This window comes from Anas platyrhynchos, chromosome 7, assembly GCF_047663525.1.
Source record: "Anas platyrhynchos isolate ZD024472 breed Pekin duck chromosome 7, IASCAAS_PekinDuck_T2T, whole genome shotgun sequence".
Classification (NCBI taxonomy): Eukaryota; Metazoa; Chordata; class Aves; order Anseriformes; family Anatidae; genus Anas; species Anas platyrhynchos.
The window spans coordinates 18,974,734-18,993,687 of record NC_092593.1 but is presented as its reverse complement, the minus strand read 5'-3'; the positions used below and the strand labels follow the sequence as shown (position 1 = coordinate 18,993,687).

The following is an 18,954-nucleotide window of genomic DNA, read 5'->3' as shown; positions in this document are numbered from 1 at the left end:
CCGCATTTTCAAAACAGAATTTTATTATGAACACTAAAAATACAGATTATTCCCTTAAACTTTATGGTAAAAAGCTAAACTGTGGTTTCCATGTGAAGCTGCAGCTTCCTCAACATTTAAGCATATGCTTGGTTTAGGCACTCGTGTGAGCCCAGAGTTTCCATGGGAACCGCTCAGGTACGTTAAGGTGAGGCTGAAGGCACAGGGCCGCTGCCCTGGGAGCAGGCCCGAGAGGCAAGTTTGCCTGAGAGGGGCTGAGCCTGGCGGTGAGAAGAGGCCGCTGCCTCTTAGCTGTGCCCAGGGCAGCAATTGGGCAGACTTGGGATAGGAGGCAGGTGGGACCTCCGAGTCCAGCTGAGGGAGAATTGGCCAAAAGGCCAGCTGTGGAGGAGACAGGTCTGGGCTCAACTCCCACACCAAAAAAAAAAAAAAAAAAAAAAAAAGACTTTATTTCCCATTAAGGGAGTAGCTGGAGCAGAAAGGTGGCCCTGGCTTTTTGCTTTCCTGAGGGAAGCAAGCCCTAATGCCTAATGGTGGCACAGAGAAGCTGTGGTGAAGGAAGGTGTGCAGCTGGGCACCCGCTGCCCTGAGGGAACCCCAGGGCTGGCTCAAGCCAACACTGGAGGCCTTATGAGACTTTCCAGAACATTCTCACGTGTGGACACGAACAATGTATTAGGTTGTAATGACCCTGTGAGAGGGAACAGGAGGTGACAAGAGCTGGTTACAGGCCAGGGACATGAGAGAAGCTGAATGGTGAGCTGCAGTCCCTCCAAACAGCAGGGACAGGTAGGAGTAGCCCTGAGGGTTCAGTCCCATCCCCAGGAGGTGGAGTGTGACCCTTATCTGAGGGGAAGGAGAACAGAAGCCACATGTGGCTCACAGTTCTCTCCTTCTTTCCTCCCAGCTCTGTTTCTGTGCTGCCCAGTGCAGCCCTACCAAACAGCATTGCTGAGGGAGCTTGCTGTGGATGAAGCTTGAAAAAAGGTGAGGGCCTACCACAGTATCTCCTGGAGACCCCTCTTTCAGCAGACCTTGTGCAAAAGAGGTTTTGAGCAGCCCCTGTACCCTTTGCCTCCTGAAAAGGTTGGAGTGACCCGTCAACTGCTACTGATAAGCCCCAGGATCTGAGGTACTGGAGCTCATAAGAGCTAGTGAGCATGCCCATGTTACAGCTGTGTGCTCTGGGTGTGACTGGTGGTGTGTTTGGAGGAGGCATATGCATCAGAGTGAATTAGTCACAAATGGTAAGTGAAATTGTTTATACATGCATTTAGCTTAGGTTCATAAGCTTTGGTGTGTGTGGAAAGGCCTTTTTTTCTATTGTCTTTTATAAATTTGAGTCTCTTTATTTTCAAGTACTAAGTTGTGCTTACTGATCTTCAAACTTGAATTATGGTAACTGCAGTCTATATTTCTAGACCTGATTATAGTAGGTAGCAGAATTGGAGCAGAGCATTTTGTAGAATGAGACCCACAGAAGGTATTTGTATTGCTGTTGCCACTGAATTTGCACAGTTAGAATTTCACAGTGGAGGATGTGTCTAAGTAAAAATGATTGTTCTTTATCCAAAATACCATGCCTCTTAGGTGGTGTGAAAATAGACTGTGACTTCCTTAACAGGCAGTAATCCTGGAGGCATTTCTCTAGTCCTGTGGGAGATGCATCAACCCAGGTGTACAGCTTTCTTTTCTTGCATTTCTCCTTGCTCTGAGCTAAGTTGAAACATCACTTTTCACAAACATATTTCAGCTTCCCCTTCCATTGTACTAGCTGACTACTTGGGGAAAGAGAAGGGGCACAGTAGAGCATTACTTACAACAAGCATGATGGTATAAAAAACAGGGGATGTTGAATGAGGTGCTACCAGTTCTGTTCCTGGTCGCTGAAACTGACTAAATGAATGAGTTCTTATTCTTGTGTTCCTGAATATAGGGTAGGCTGATGTGTTCCCAAGGGGGATCAGAAGTTTGGATTTTGTTGTTGTTTATTAACGCCAGCAGAAAATTTCTAATGTGAAAACAACAACAACAACAAAAAAACAACTTGAAAGAGAATAAACTTTTAATTTGAAATCTTTTTACCATGCAAGAGGAAGCAGGTGGGAGAAAATACATGCACAGGTTTCACAGACTTTATTTATTTACCCCCAAAGCTTAATTTGTTAGAGAACTGTGCAATTGCCAAATCCATGGTGTGTGTTGATTGTTTGAGCTCTGGAACGTAATTCATGGAAAAAAAAAAAATCTCTGATGATGGATGTGAGGTCAGCTATTCAAACTAAAATACTCTCTCCTCAGTTACATGGTATAGGGCTGTGGTGCTCAGACCATATGCATAGTTAGTTATTTTTAGACATTTGAGGAGAATGTAAAGGAGGTGATGTGTGTAGGAGGGTGGAAGGGTAAGGAAAGAATTTTAAAAGAGATATTAACACTTGGAACAACAATGGATAATAAGCCACTGGAGAGAATTTCTAGCCCATATGCCTAACATCCAAAGGGGTTCACTTCTGTACCAAACGATTAATGAAGTCCTCATTCCTTATATGATGCACAGCACACAAACAAACACATGCGTAATGCTATACATTTCAGTTTGCTCAAGATAATATGTGTGAGCGTTGGCAGGATCAGAGTCAAAGATGTCAAAAATAACTTTAAGGGCTTGTGGAAATTCACAAAGTGTAATAAGGTGATACTTCACTTGGTGCTGAAGTGGAAACTGTAGCTAATATATTTAATGATGGGCTGTGGTCACGGGGTTCACTGTGACCGAACAATACCCATCTCTATTTTTGAGGTAAATGAGCAGAAGTATATGAAGTTGAACTAAAAATTAGGGGTGTTTTTCCTATTTAATGCTTGTACATTGATACTGTTATTTGCATTTTTTATTCTGTATTGCGGGGGGGGGGGGGGGGGGGGGGAATCAACATGCACACAACCACCCAAAACAAAACTACCCAAAGCCTTCTTTACGAGAAAAGACTTGCAGTAGGAATCTATATTTGAAATGGCCTTGGCCTTGTGAAAATGTAAAATGCATGATACATTTGAAAAAATATTTCCTCATTCCATAGTACTGTAGAGTTGGGCACTAAAAAGAATTATCTGAGTGAGCTAATTGTTTCTGATTTTGTTAGTTCAAACAGTATCTGCCATACAGGTGGCCCTTAAAAGGGCCTCCCCATGGTAAAGATGTACAGCTGACTTGCATTACCCCTTTGATTAGGGTAATGTGGCTGCAATAAATGGATTCTAGATTTTGTTGTATGATGAAGTGAAATTCTCCTTTGTCTGTGGAAATGTGTTTTCTGCTTCTTCCATTTTGAAATAAAGCAATACATCTTAGCATGAACTTAGAACCACAGGGAGGAATGAATGTGCTTTTGTCATTAAGTTGATCAAAGGAGTTTCAGGAACTTAAACAATTAACATTCTTCTAGATTTTCAATCTTTTCCCTGTGTATGTAGCATTTTCCCAGATTTTTTTTTTTTTTACAAGTTTATCTATTTCTCTTTAAATAATTGACCAATTAAATATTTCATCTTTCTATAACTTATTGTAAAGAAAAAAGGAAAATAATTGTGTTATTTTATAACATGAAAAGCATTGTTCGTTTGCATTTTTTAGCAAGTTTTTGATGTAATCTGGAAGCAGTATAGGTTCTGTAACTGTCGTTAATGAATTGGGTGCTGGAGAACTTGGTACTATATGGATTAATGAACATGTACTGTTCAGGATGCTTTTACAGTTGTTATGCTCAAAAAAATGTAATGTTATGCAGGCTCTTCAAAGAGAAGTGATGGTGGAGAAATTCTGCTATAAAAGGTTGTACAGACAAAGAAATTGGGCTTGAGGTAACAAAGCCTTTTAACATTTCCTTTACAGAGGATTGGATTGCCTTTAGAGCATATCAGACCCTGTGGGTAGTTCAATAGAAGAAAAATAAATAGAGAGTAAGATCTCCTGAAGAGAGGTATGATGATGAAGAGGTGTGAGGAAGCGAGCCCCAAGAGAGAGCATAGAGAACTATGGCAGTTTAGCCAAGTTGACCATGGCAGCTTCAACCCTGAAAACCCCTAAGAACTAAAAGAATAAATGATAAGATAAAGTGGAAGTGAAGAGACAAGAGAGCAACAACTACTCCAGCTGTTTTGAGGAAAAAGTCTTAATCAGGTTGACCCATGATTATGAGGCTTTCTTGCAGGGATGTGTATGAATTTGAAAATTGTCAGAGTCAGTCACCTGCAGAGTCTCATGGAACAATTCCGAGCTTGTGTAGCACCTGTGTTTTTACTGAGTAACTTTGAATGCATCACTCAGCAGTCTGACGTTGCAGGCAGTTTCATTCTAAGAAGTGTATGTGTTTGACTCTAATCTTGTGCCTTGCCTAACAAGCATCAGCATAAGCTGGAGACAGGTGCAGAGATGGTGAGGCAGACAGAAGTGGACAGAGGCATGGTATGAGCCAGAACTATGGGGAGTGACCTAAGATGGGGTGACTAGCAGGACATCTTATTTCTCTTTCACAATGTAGCACTGTTTGGTGATTGTATGTAGTTGTAGCTAAAATGTTGTTGTCTTGTAGTTTTTTCTAGGTTGTTGTTTATTATGTTGAAGATAAGTATCTACTGTACCTTGAAAGTTTCATTGGAAGTTTCTTGAAGTTTTGAAGTAGTTGAATGCACTATGAAGTTTTAAACTAAACTGTGCTATGAGCTCTCTGCTGAAAAGTAGCGCAGTTTAAGAAAGATACAACAAAAAGTAGAAAGGTGGAAACCAGATACATAAGCATGTTAACTTTTAATAAAAAGAAATCATTCCAGGAGACCTCATTAAGCCAGGACGATATTCTAAAAGTGAATATACATGTTGACAGCTACACCCATAAATTTGAAAACTGCAAACATGTTCAGCATAAAAGCCATTTTTGAAAAAAGCTGTTGCTCTGCCCTTGTACTAATTTAAGAATTGTTCTTTCATTCTGATTTTTATAGTTTGTCTTCACATATATAACTGGGACAGTTTAAAAAATACTTTAAAGAATCTTTCATGATGTCACAAACTTCGTAATGCAGATGATTATTTTTAAAAATACATGCATTACACAATGATTTGAGGTATCAAATAAGCTCAATAAACCATTCTTTCATTTTTTAAAGAAATAAAATGACCTGTCTTTAGAATGTACTGTATTTTTGCAAGGAACCTCTGTTTCCCAGGAGTAGAGATGTTGGTTTAAATATCTTGACTGCAGCATTAGTCTTAGGGAAGAGGTTCTCTTGTTCTATTAATGCTGCCTGAACATACAAAATCTTCAATGTGAACATGAGATCTCAGACAGTCTCTTCTTTCAGTATATTTCTGTCAGTATATTCAAGGTGCGTGCATATTTAAGTTGGCTTCAGCAAAGCAGGGACTGACATTAGCACAGTTTGGAGAAGTGTAGCTGCTACAGAAAGACTGAGTACTCTGCTTGTGCAGACAGACTCCAAGGAGGAATGAGATACGACCAGTTGTGACCTCAGGTTTGTTTTTTCATTGCTGTGGGAGGAAGGAGGAGGAAAGATTCGCTTGGTCCGCTCTGTGTAGGTGGAGAGAAGATGATATTCAGAAGCTAGGAGAATTTTAAATGAAGATCAGTAATGAGAAGCCCCACCACAAACAATATGGGAAGATAGCAAAAAGTCTTCAGGTGACTGAGAGGAACTGAGCAGGGGCAAAACCTTGGGTTGGAATAATTCTCTGGCAGTATGAAACATGAAATATGATTTTGTTTTGTTTTCTTTGAGTAAGATATTGTTTTTTGTTTACCATTCATACCCAGATTGTACATACACTATCTGTTTACTTATATCTTGTCATTACGCATATCTTACTCATATCTTGTCCCTTAGCAGGGAGCTCCTAGGTTTTTCCACAGTCCTACTTTACATTTGCTTGAGAAGAGATTGTACTTCATGCTTAAATGTTTGTTACCATAGCTCTTCTGATGAATGGCTGATACCATGTTGTCTTCCCTACTAAGAGACAATTATGAAAATAACCTTGAATTAAAATATTTTTCATAGAAAATGTGTTCCTCTGACTTCCTTACTGAGTGGTGATGTAGTAAAGAATGGGAGAGAGAAAGAATTGTTAATGGAGGGAGCTGTGTTTGAGATGAATCAGTAACTTGCTAGTAAGAGCAGAAGTTAGGATAAAGATTTTGATACGTTCACTGAACTGTACAAGTGTAGCAGTTCAAAACTTTTGATAGGTAGACACTGTTTGCTTTGGTAATAAATGGAAGACTGAGGTAGAACTATAAGGTAAATCCGCAAGGAGTCACATTAATACGTGCGTGTTCAAATATTGATAAGATTGTGTTTAAGACCTTGTCTTAACAGCCAGAAGTACAGCTCTGCTGCTGAAGGCTTGTGAGGCACCTTGCACTGCTGAATTGAAATCTGCACAGAGGAAAGTTGTAAAAGCTACGGAGTTCCCAGACAAAACTGACAAAGAATCTTTCTAATGAGATTAATTGCTGACATAATTGTGCTGTTTCTGGCCTCTTTCAATCTAAATGAACATAAGCTCCTTAAACAGGCTTTTTATTAGTGAATATTAGTGGAACCATCTGGTAAAGGAGAATCTGTTTGTGCAAAGTCCTACTTTATTTCTAATTAGTGGTCTCAAACAGATTTTCACCTCTCTGATAATATGTGTATGTTATTTGAGGGTAGTAGGAAGAGGAGTAAGAATAAATTTCTTATCTAAATCAAGTGTGCTAGTCAGCAGCCGTTCTCTGTCAGTCCCAAGGCATTTATGCTTCCTGTGTATTGAATTAGATTCCTGCTTCAGTTTTACATTTTGTAACACATTCTGCTCTGGTATCTTTGCCGTAAGCAGGGGCAGGGAAACAACTCCCAATAGAAGTACATAAAAATACGATTTCTTTTTTAGGTGACAAATAATATTAAAAACAACTTATATGAATCCTTTGGTTTAGATACATATGCCTAGGAGATGCTTTATATAGTAGAAACCCAAGAAAATTGTGAGACTTGAGTAGTAGTGGCTTTGGCACGTTCTCTACAGCTGCAGCTTCCAAGATCATATAATAACCTACACCATGGACTTCCAACAGCGAATCTTGCCTGTAACTTTTCAAGGTTTTTGAGCTTGGAATAGAGCCAGTAACAGACCCATTAAGGGTGACCATCAGTTTAGGAAAAATGTTTTGTGGCAGGGAAAGGACTAGAGCGATGCTATATGAGGACTAAAAAACACTGACATCTAGGAAGAGAGAAAACAACAGGCTACAGTCAGTATTGTAAGAGCAGTTTCCTTGCTCTGGCATGAACACTTGTATATTGCCCAGCGTGTGCATTGAAAAACATCTTTAGGAGAAGGAAGAATAAAGGCTTGTTATATGATGCTGCTGAATATGGAGTAAATACAGTGATGAAAAATTTCTCTTGTGTAAGAATTTCAGTTTTCCTCTGTTAACTGAACGGCATTAAAGTTTTCTGCAGAGAGAGGTAACAAAGAGCAAGAGGTAAGGGCACATAGAACCGTGTGTGTGTGGGGAAGCCCAAAAAACCTAGGTATCCGTTACTGAAGGTGTCTTCCAGTTCTTGAGATCTGCCAATTTACTTGCTGTTGATCCCCCGAGACAGAAAGAAAAGAATTGTGCTTGTGTGATACATAGGGTTCAAGGAAGGAGGTGTGTTTTGGGTTGTCTGCTTTTTATTGAACATCATCTAGTGTCAAGGTGGTGTATCCAAAATATTACTGGTGTCCCGCAGGCGATGTTCTGGAGTATAACCTATGTACCGTGTACATCCTAACACTCATTAGCAATGCACCAAATATATCAACGTGCTGCTAGTATCTCTAATGGCAGTCAGTTGTGGCTATTCCTACGTATAGATATCTTCCTTTTTTTTTTTTTTTTAATGCCAAAACATCTTATCCTTTGGGTAAGCATCCACATTCTGTTTTTATGCCAGGTAAAGGAGATATCAGTCAAATAAGTAAACAGTGATTTATACCTGGGCTAGCAGATTTTTAAATTATGCATTATACCTAGAAGAATACCTTTTCATTTAATGTTGTTTTTGTGCAACACAAGCTGCATTTGCACTGAAGAAGAAAATAGAGCTGGGCAACTGAGCAAATATGACCATATGGCAGCATATCCTAGTATATTCTTCCACATTATGATGTGGCAGCAATAACAGTAAGACTCCCATGTTATAAACTAGCTTCTATATCTAGGTATTTTTCTAAATGATGATTTAAAAAAAAATCACCCAGGAAAACTCACAGTATTAATTTCACAGTGTAGTCAAAACTACACTGTAAGTACAGTTCCTTGTTAAACCTCCTCCTCCTGTCAGGGTACTTACCTTCTTCCATTCCTGAATACATTGGCCTGTAACAGGAGGCATGGGAGGGTCCATTTGCATTATTTGAAGGCCAACATTTCTTTTTGGTCTGTCAGAGCACTTCATCTTCATGGGCTGCGTCTGGTCAGTTCTTAATTAGTTGTTACTTGACCGTCAACTGTTTCCAGCCCAATTTGGTCCCATTTATACACTTCCACTACATCTCAGGGAAAGTTTTGATTCTTGTTATATGGAAGGATTTTTTTTGTTTTCAAACATGCTGTCTGATATGTTTACCAGTTGCTGTCTGTAGATGTTTGTAAGTGACAAGCAGTGAGCATGGTCACCTTTACCTCACTGTTTCATTACAGACGTGGGCGTAACTCTCCTCTGCTGGGAAAGAGAAACGAGGCAAATTGGACTCTTTGTTTTGGAATTTTTTATATACCTGATTATATATTATTTATATATTATTTCTGTATACCTGATCATAGTTATTGTGCTTTTCCCAACTCTCTGCTTTCCTTCAATGATGTTATCAGAGCTGTGCTTAGAGTGGAAGATCTGTGTATGTTTGGATTTACAAAGTCACATAACATTTTGTCTTTTGTTCTCCCTTTCCTTCTTTGCGGTTCTTAATGCTCTATTTGCTTTTCTGACCTCTACAGAGTGTTGAGCTGACTTTTCTAGAGCAGTAATATCTAACTGGTGGCCTGTCACTGCATGTGTGTGTTTCAGGTTATTTTTTTTCCATCATGTTGAATTTAATGACACTTTTCTATCTATTTTTTGTATCTACTCTGGAAGCAATATGAGAGAGTTGATGTGGTCCTTCCTGGTGTGTTATCGGATGTTGTTCTCAATGTTGTCCAATGAAACTTGAAGAACATGTTTTAGAACAGAAAACAAAATTTGGGATTTCATTGTTCTGAAAAAATCTGGTGAGGTAGTAAAGATAAAACACCGCTGGACAACAAAGAGAACGGAAATTAAAGAGGATTTATTGGAGACAGTTGGCTGGGCTGGCTTTCTAAATGAAGAAAGGTACTGATCCTGAAAAGAAAGGTACTGATCCTGAAAAGAATGGCTGACAAATCTAGGACATCAATGAAGAAAGCAAGAGTGGCATGAATGAAACTGTGTGGCTGGAAGGAAGGTGGAGCATGAGATGGCTTGGTTACCACACAGTTTCAAAGTAGAAACTTTTTTTTTTCTTAATTTAGTTCATCAAATCATTTGTGTACACTTTTCCAAATGATCTGTAAATGAAACTTCTAAAAATTGCCATTTCTAACTATTGCAAACTGCCGGTTTGAATGGGCTGCGAAGATATCTTTCCATCCGCTCCACTTCCCCTGCCACTTTCAGTTAAGATTGGATCCTGATGGATAGCATCATTTTGTCACATTGTGGCACTTTATAAATAACATAATGCAGTGATGTACAGTGCATTGACAATTGCAGTTTTAGTAGCTATTGGGAAAGCTAAAAATGAACATTTTCCATAATCTAGATCATTTATTCAGGCTGTCGGGTTTTCTGCACATCTCCAGTATGTATTCCCATAAGATATTAAAAAAGATGTATATGTTTTTATTATATTGTGTATACACTTTAGTAGGTGTAAAATAAGTTTACATTTCAAATGCATTTGTGCTGCTATCAGAGAAAAGCAAAACAAAATAAATTGATGCCAGGGGAAATGTCAGGCATGTAACACAGATTTGTTAAATAAACATTACTGTGTGGCATTAGCTAATGTTATTACTTTGTGTCCCTAGTGGCTCTTTTTTTGATTATCTGCATTTCTAAAGACTGTGCACATTTCATACACACTAAGAACAGAGCACACGAGTTCTGCTTACATGAAGGGCCTTGCAAAAACTTAATATTTTTTTTTTTCTGTTTACAACTCTGTTAAAACATGCTTACATTTTGGGTGTAGAAGAGATAATGGGAAGAAATATATTTATATATATATATATTAATTTAAACTGTATGGAAACTATGTGGGGGGGAAACAGCAGAACAAATAGACTTTCAGGGATTTTAACACACAGAAAAGTATACTTTTCCTGAATATCTTTTACCAAGGAAACCAAAATAAAAGTCTAAATCAGAATTTGTTTAAAAGTGCTGGAGAAAGGATGGCATAGACTTGCTTATAACTGTGGAAGATTATTTTATAACTTCCACTCAATCTTTTACAGGTAAATGTTTCTAGGAGCACTGCTGAAGCCAACATACAGCACAGATAATGTTCATACATAGTGTAAACTTGGGAAGCCTTATGAAGTCTTTTTTAGATGGAAAATGTTTCTCTTGCTCTCTTCCCTCTCCTCTGTCCCTTGTCCCTTCTGTTTTCCTTTCCTCCCTCTGAGACCACTTTGTACCCAAGTGTGGAGACTGGGGTTGCTTGCAGTGCCCCTGCATGACCAACTTGCATGAGCTGGCCTTGTTAGCAATGAGTCACAGCAAAGCTAGCTGGGTGCTGGTCTGTTTACATGCTGCTAGTATTCAATTGGGCAATGGATGTATTTTTATTTAAAGAGTATAGAGCTAATATTCAGGGTTTGCATAATCAGCATATTTCAAGCAAGTCTGATGCAGAAAAGTGACTGGGGTAAAAAAGAGTATCAAAGCCGAATGTTGTAACCATCTGTTCAATTTATTTCATATACCATGTTGCTGGTCTTAGTCCAAGTCCAAATTGACTTGTATTTGTGCTACAGCTGACATCAGCTGGCCTTTTGGCTGCTGGGGGGGAAGGGGGGGGGGGGGAGGCAAGAGAACTGATCTTGAGCATGACTGAGATGGGCTGACTGGAGTTTTTAGAGGGGAAAACTTGCACTGGCGTTCACTTCTCCAGAAAGACAACTTAACTTGAAATCAAAATAGTATGTTGAGCACATGTTTAGTTGTCAGTACTTGTTTAATAGAGAAAGAGAAATTTTTTATTTAAGAAATAATGTTGACTTCTGTCTTGGCAAATCAATCTAGTATATCCTGCAGAATGAATCTTTACTCTGACTTAATGAAACCAATATTAGAAGTTACAAAAATGAGAAAGAGAATGCTGCTAATCTCTGGTGGTGAACAAAAAGATAAAACCTGAGTTTCAGGGAATTTTTTTGGTGTGAGTGTGATGAGGACTATTTGTATTCATGGTCTGACTTACTTTCCCTTCATCAGACTTGGTCTTCTAACTAGTCTTGCTCTCTCCTTGTGGCAAGAGGGCTGACAAGGTGTTAGTATCTCCTCTTACTCTTTGCTCTTGACTTTCTGATCATTGCACTGTTTCCTGTAATTTCAAAATATCTTGGATGGGTACAAACCAAACAGCAGTCTCTCCAGTTTCCTTTCTAGTGCTGCCAAACATTAGGAATTCCATGCTACCAAGAAAATGGTTTGTCTCAGGTCTGAATGCTTCAGCTCCTGGTATATCCAGACCAAATATATTTTGAGGATTTTGACTGCCAAGATATGGCAATGGTCACTTAAGTATGTGCAAAAGCCTTGTAGTTTTGTCAGGGCAGGTGTGGCCTCCACGTAGGTTAGAGTGACTTGTTTTCCCCCATTTCATATTTAATTTCCAAAGTATAGAAGGATGGGAGCACTCCAATTACATCATTAAGGACTTTTGTCAGGAAAAATGTTGTCTAAGGTAAGTGTGTTTCCTGTCTCCCCCGGTCCCTTGTGTTACAAGACAATTAAGCGAGAAATGATCACTCTGGAAAAATGTAATTGCCCCAAGTTATGATATGGTGAGAATATGGCTTTATGATAGAGAGAGAGATGTCTAACTACAAATATTTGTTGTCTGTATCAGTTATGTAAGGGAGCATATGCGTGCTGGAAACCCTCTTATAGGCAACATGCCATGCCTGTATGGACAGCTGCGTCAACGCTTCATTGTACTGAACCTGTAATAGCTTATTTTAAAATGAAAACTTAAAAAACACTTCTGAGCCTGATCTAGCTGAAGATGATTGTTGGAATACCATTCATTTCACTGAGAGATGGATCAGTTTCTATAATATTCTTCTGTTGCATAAAACTGAAAAAGAAGAAATTCAATGAGTTTTGCTTTAAGTATAAAACTAGCTGCCACAACTCCTAATTTCTAGGCTTATTTTCAACTCTTAAAAACTAAACTATAAAATTAACCCTCTTTTTTATTTTGTCATTGTTAGCCCTATTAATGGATTCTGTTGCCTACTGGTAGGACTCTAATCCTAGCACCCGCCATTTCCCATAATTTTCCTGAAATTTATCATTTGCAGCATGTGGGAGACTCTTAAACAGTGACATATTTATCCTTAAGAAGCAGGTTTTGCTGGGGTTTATGCTTGAGTCCGTTTTTCTTATCTTTCTCAAATGGCCAAATTTAACTGATTTGAAAGGGCCTCATTTTAAATTACATTCATTCAGTGAAAACAGAAATTAACACTTAGAGACATCTATATGCTAATGACTGTAGCTCAGGGAATACCCTTCTAACCTTTTCAAAAGGAGTTGGTAAAAAGCCATTTCACTTGAAAGCAACTTAGTAAAAATGGTAGATTAATTAAATACAATAAAATTTCCCTAAAATCTTTATCCCATTTATCACTTATCATTATTTTTCCTTTTTACATGTGGTACCTTAGCTCCAAACCAAATGTTCCAGGATGCATTTATTAAAACTGTTTTTCTGGTGGCATCTATTAGAAGCTGAAAAACAGAGGTTAATAATGTCATGAGTTTTAGGGATGGCATGCAAACAGAGGTGAAAAAGCAGCTTCATCTATCACCCTCCATGAGATACTAAGTGTATGAATTTTGGCAAAAGGGTCAAAACTGCAGCAGGGGGAAGGCTTTCCGATGCTAAGCAATGAACTGAACAAGAGGAACTCAAGCTTTCAGACCTTGTAAATGCTGTGTATCTTTATCCATTAAAGAGTTATTGTAAATGCAAAATATGATTTGCTGCATGTAGGCATATTTACTATATATAGATGCAGTCTTTGTTCTTGACTCTGTAAGTGGTCAGAATTCCTGAAGAGGAGGACTGATGAGTATTGAACGTAACTTAGTTGCTTGTCCATGTTGGTGTTACACCTGGTAGCACCTGTGGTACTGCATTATGTGCAACACTTCTCAGAAAAGGTCACTGTTGTGTTTAAAGGACTTGCAGGTCCTTGCATCTTGTGTTCTTGTTTGGGGAAATAAAAAGGAAAAGCCTGTGGAAAGAGTTGCCCTGTTGTTCTTACACTGACTGCTGTTTGTTATGTGTTTTGTTGTAAGAGGAACAATTTCTGAGGAAAAGGCCTAAAAAGCTAATGCCTGAAGCCTCTTTGAAGCCACCCGTCTGATTAGTCTTGTGGATCCTGATATGAAGTCAAACTAGGGTCAAATAAAGTATTAAGCCCTGGAGTAAGTTGTGTCTGCCCTAGGCTAGAAGCAATTTGCAACTCATACTTGGTTTAAATGTAATAGCAGTAAAAATCCTATTGAAACAAAATGTGGCAATTATTGCTCTTGAAATTCCAGTGCAGGAGAGACTGGAGGAAGGTCACAGATCCGTACTCGATTTACTGATGAAAATCTGTTAAAGTGATGCAAAGATTCAAAAGGATCATAAGCTTTAGAAATACTTAAGTAGGTGTGAGGGAGCAACCTCCTTTCCACTGAGCAGAAGAGGCCCAGAGCAGCCAGGGTGGCTGAGCTGTGGCTGCAAGCCTTGAGCAGCCAGGCAGGCATAAAAACTGCTCAGCTTTACCTCGAGAGAGTGAAACAAATGCGCTGGGCAACCAGACGAGAGAAGATAGGTGGTGGCAGTCCCTGAGCAGAGAGGGATGCTTGTGACTTGAGGATTGGAGGGTGAGATTTTTCTGCAGGAATTGAGGGAGGAAGCTAAAAGAGTGGGTGATAGCTTCCTCCTACACAGCAAAGGCAGAGAGGCTGGGGATCTTTACACGAGGAGCTGCTAACAGGTAATGTATGATTAAAAAGGAATAACTGTGCCTTGAAGACACACCAGAAGAGTAAGTGGGGTGTTAAAAAATGGCTTTTACAGGCTTTATTAGCAGCTCAACTGTACCCTAGGTTTTTTAACGGTATCAGAAAAGTAATGATCTACACTGCTGTGTTTTTGTCCCCTGGACTGCAGAAAGACAGTTTTTAAGCAGCTGTTGCCTAATACCACAAAAAGCTAACATGACCTGGGATCAGAGCAGTTATGAACAACAGGATCTTTGTTTTTTACTGTTCCAAGTGGGAGTTGTTCCCTCTACTCTTAAGACATCAACTTTTCCCTGGGTTTTAATCAAAATAGTGTCTTTTTTAAGATCTTTCATAAAGGGGAAAAATCCTGTTTGAGCTGCAGCCTTTAGCAAATGTGTAGTAATAAGACATTTATATTGCTCAAATGTGTCTCAGTCCCCCCTATCTCAAAAGACAACTGCTGAAATTGCAGTTCTTTACCTAATCAGTTTTGGAAGTGGCACTCATTTCTTTCTGGCAGCCACCGAATGGCTATCTTGCACTGATTTGTCTCCAAACAAAATGTGATAACTCAATTTATTTTCTTAGTTTAAGGTGAGATAATGTCCTTCTTTTGGCCAGTAGGTACTTCAGGTTCTAGGTTGGTCTAGCTAAATAAGAACCTTGCTGTCTTGGCTGTTACACGGGGCACTCCAGAACTGTTAAAGCTGGAGAGGCAAAGCTTTGCGCTTGTTCTCTTACACTTCTCACATCAGTGTGTTGAGCACAGCAGGGAACTGTAACATACTCTGCTGCTGGTCTGCAGTCTGAGACTGGCTACAGGCTTTCAGCACTCTTCTTGCAAAAGGTGGTACTGAGAAACCAAACGATTTTAACCTGAGCTATTTTATATGTTACAAAGCACTGGCAAAACGCTTGTTGGGTAAACAATATCCGCATTTTAGAGGTGAGCATACTTCTATAGCCTGACTTTTTGTAGTAATAGTTAATGATTTTCAATATTCTGCGTATGTTATTTAAGATTTGTTGCACTCCTTGAGCTACAAGCTTTGAGTGCCAAGCCATATACAATCATTTAGACGCTGCAGTCATAGGACTTGTGTGAATGTAGGGAATGGGAGAAATATAAATTTTATAAACAGTAGAAAATGAAAATATAACCATAGTTTAAATACTGTTTCCCGTGGCTCTGAATGAGGGCTGCCAAGCACTTCTGTTGGCCTGGGAATATTTTGTGGCTACCGAGGCTGTAAGCCAGTGTGTGCGTGACTACTCTAAGAAAACAACAAAACCACCCTCATTCATTGATCCTGTGTGCAAAAAATGGTGACAAGTCTCATAAAACATTGCAGAAAGGAAAAATATTTTTGGAAGAGAAAGCAAATAAAAACCGTTGCTTTCACTGTGCATGCCATTCAATGCTAGCCTATACCTACACCGTGCTGCTGGTCAGGTTCTGTATGTCCATCACCTTGATTCTGAAAAAGGGCTTAATTATCCCCCCCCCAAAAAAAACCAAACAAACAAACAAAGAAAACACTGCAAAATCCATGTGTAGCTTAGTTTTATGGCTCATAAACAACTTCATTAAATGGGAGCTGACTGTCAAACCCCTGCTGAGGACCACTGACTACTCTCCACCGTGGGGAAAGGAGAACAAAAACAGAGGAAGGGGAGTATGTAGGGCGGATGATGTGTATGGTCTTTGATCCAAGACACCAGAAACTCCTTTTTGCTGCTCAGTATTGATTTGGAGAGGGGCCTGATGTCCTTAGAGGTGTCCTTGGTGAGTCCAGAACAGCTCCATGTGCAGTGATAGCAGGAAGTCAGGGAGACAATGGATGTCAGGAGCTTTCAGAGCAGTTTTTTTGTTTGTTTTCAGAGACTTGACTTGTCCCTTGCCCCATGGCACATGAGTGCCGCAGGACTGGTGTGGAGTTTTAAGTTCCCTGGAGGTAGTGGGGGCAGGCAACTGACGGCAGCTCTGTGTGCCCCGGGAAGTCTCCCCACGTCTGTCAGTAAATCTGCCCACTTCTGATTCACAGCCGTCAGTGTGCCAGACTGGGTCGCTTTCTCAGAGGTGTCAAACATTGCTTGTCTTCAGCCTGTGGTTTATAAAAGCAAAACCACATATAAATCCCTCTGGCACTGTAATAGAATTGGATTTGCAGGAGTTTAGTGAGCTAAAGAAGATTCTGCAAGTTGAGCAGGTATAGATTTAAAGCAACGGAAAAACCCGACTGAGGGAATTTCACAAATCCTGTTTGCTGAATGCATCAGTAAAACAATTGTTTGGTTTGTGACGGCATGAAAATATGGTTAGCTGAGATAGTTATCAGTCTTTGAAGGTTGTACTCCCTGCAGCAAGATCAAAATTGACTGAAGTTGACAGTTTATTTTAACGAAGATATTTTTAAACAGATAGCTATGTTATAGTTAGCAATTATAACAGCATCAAGAACAGAATGAAAAGCCTATCAGAAACCTTCTGGGTGAAGATAAGTGTAAAATTTCAATCACTTAATAGTTTATTATAAAACTAAAGCAAACCTCTCTTAATGAAGTCTTATTTTCAGTTGGTGACACTCTGCTCTGCTATACCTGCACAGGTTGTGATATAGGCTTCTAAGCTAGAGAATCTATAGGCTATAGCTGGATTTGGAGAAAAAATGTTCTGTGGTAGCTTATTCTAACTACTAGCTGAAGTCATTTGTATCAAACAAAAATTTCAATTTAATTAAAAGGTTATTTGCTAAGCTTATTTGAAAAGTGTCAGTAGGATAAGGCTGTATCATATCTGCTTGTGTTGCTGGCTCTATCTGGAAAACAAGGTACTCTGTCTTCCTTTCCCCTTTGGGTCAATATGTAAACTGGCACTTCAGTTGTAAAGTTGCAAAACTGGTCTATATTTATAGATAGATGAGCTACTGGAAAAAAAAATGCTAGTCTCTGAAATTCACCCCTTTCAAATGCAGAACCCAAGGACTTGTGCATCCTCTTGTAGATGAAGTAAGTTGTTAATCACTATCTGATGTATTCTTTCATTACCTGAGTTAATGTAGATACAAATGAAAAATCGTAATGGTAATCTTCAATAATATATAGTAGTAGTAAAGCTTCACTAGCCTCAGATTTTATCTGTATGCAAAAGAAACAAGAATGAAGCTGTATACTACTTCTGTATTCTCTCAGATCTCTGAGGCTCTAATTAGAATTGAAAGTAAATTCCCTCCTTCTATACATTTTCTATGAAGCTTAATGTAGAATTTTCCATTGTAAATGCTCGTGTGTTGTTCCAAGAAAAGGTGGCTTTAAAATATATAAGCAGCTACTTGTAGTCAGTACAAATAGGCTCCTGATACAGCTTCTAAACAAATTTAAGAATATTTTCTTTCCCCCCCCCCCCCCCACATCTTGGTTAAAGAAACCTCCATGTTAAATTGAACGTAATTTCAGCTGACTCACTTAAAAGGAAAACAATTAGTTCTCTTTGCTCTTTCACTGTATGTGAAACCATAAAATCCAAAAAGTTGCTTACTATAAGGTAGTCATTTAGAATATTAGTGGAATGGAAAGCAGCTCAGGCAGGGTGATGTGTGTTGGTCCTAAGATTGAGCAAACAGTTACCAAAGCAAAGAGAAGCAAAAAGGTTTCCTGCATGTGTAAGCAATACATTTACATTGCATGATTTAAGCACAGGAAGATGTTTAACATTAATGGACTTTTTCAAAAGATATGTTGCCTGATTAGTTTGTTTCTACTTGGTCCTTGCTGGCAGATTTGTCTTTGCACTAGGTTTTAGGTATTCTGTTACTATAATAAGAGCACAAAAGTGCCTTGTAAGGACAAGGAAAAACACTCTCAGGAGGGAAGAAGGACACAAGGCCAGCTTTGAAGGTTTGGGTCTCCAATGCTGAAACCAGGCACAGAGCCAAACATCCAACTGATATCCAGTGTATCACATGTAGGGGTGACAATAGGTTTGTAATCCAGCCATAACATCAGTTAATGACATAATCAATTAGAGTAATCTGTATTTTTAAGAACTATTTAATGAAAATACTTCCTTTGCTGAATTTCAAGGGTTTTAGTGTTTCCCTACAGGAGAATCTGATGAGTTACTTAGGAAAAGGAAAGCACAGGCATCCATAGGTTTTCATTTACATGTGGTATCTGTTGTTGCACGACAGTATTGCTATTTGCGCTACTTTGTGTGACTGTATCATGGATATTTGGGTCCTGAGGCTCTCTCACCAAGTTATATCTGTTTATTTGGTCCTCCTCTGTGATTCAAACCATAGTTTACTGCCCCCCTTTGTGTAATTCCTGTAGTGTTAGACAAGGGATGCAGAGTAGTGCACCTTAAAGTACTAATGTAAGGTCAGTAGTAGTGCTTTTAAAGACTGCTTCTAGGTAAGCTGCTCCAGGATACAGAAATGAAGGCGAATACACATTTAACACTAGCAAGTAGTACAGTATGTATTTTACAATTAACATACTTACTATATTAGTTATATGGAGTGAAACTGATATTCATTATATGTTGGAGCATACTCTGCTAAGGATCTGGGAATTCTCTACATGACGTAT

General features: G+C 39.0%; 1 long non-coding RNA gene across 1 annotated transcript in view; it reads left to right on the top strand.

Annotated features, from left to right (window-relative positions):
• The first annotated feature begins 1,116 nt into the window (after positions 1–1,116).
• Positions 1,117–18,954, top strand: part of LOC106016918 (uncharacterized) — a 50,974-nt gene continuing 33,136 nt past the window's right edge. The window contains exon 1 of the long non-coding RNA XR_002401873.4: positions 1,117–1,247. This is a non-coding gene — a long non-coding RNA (uncharacterized lncRNA). The remainder of the gene's footprint in view (positions 1,248–18,954) is intronic.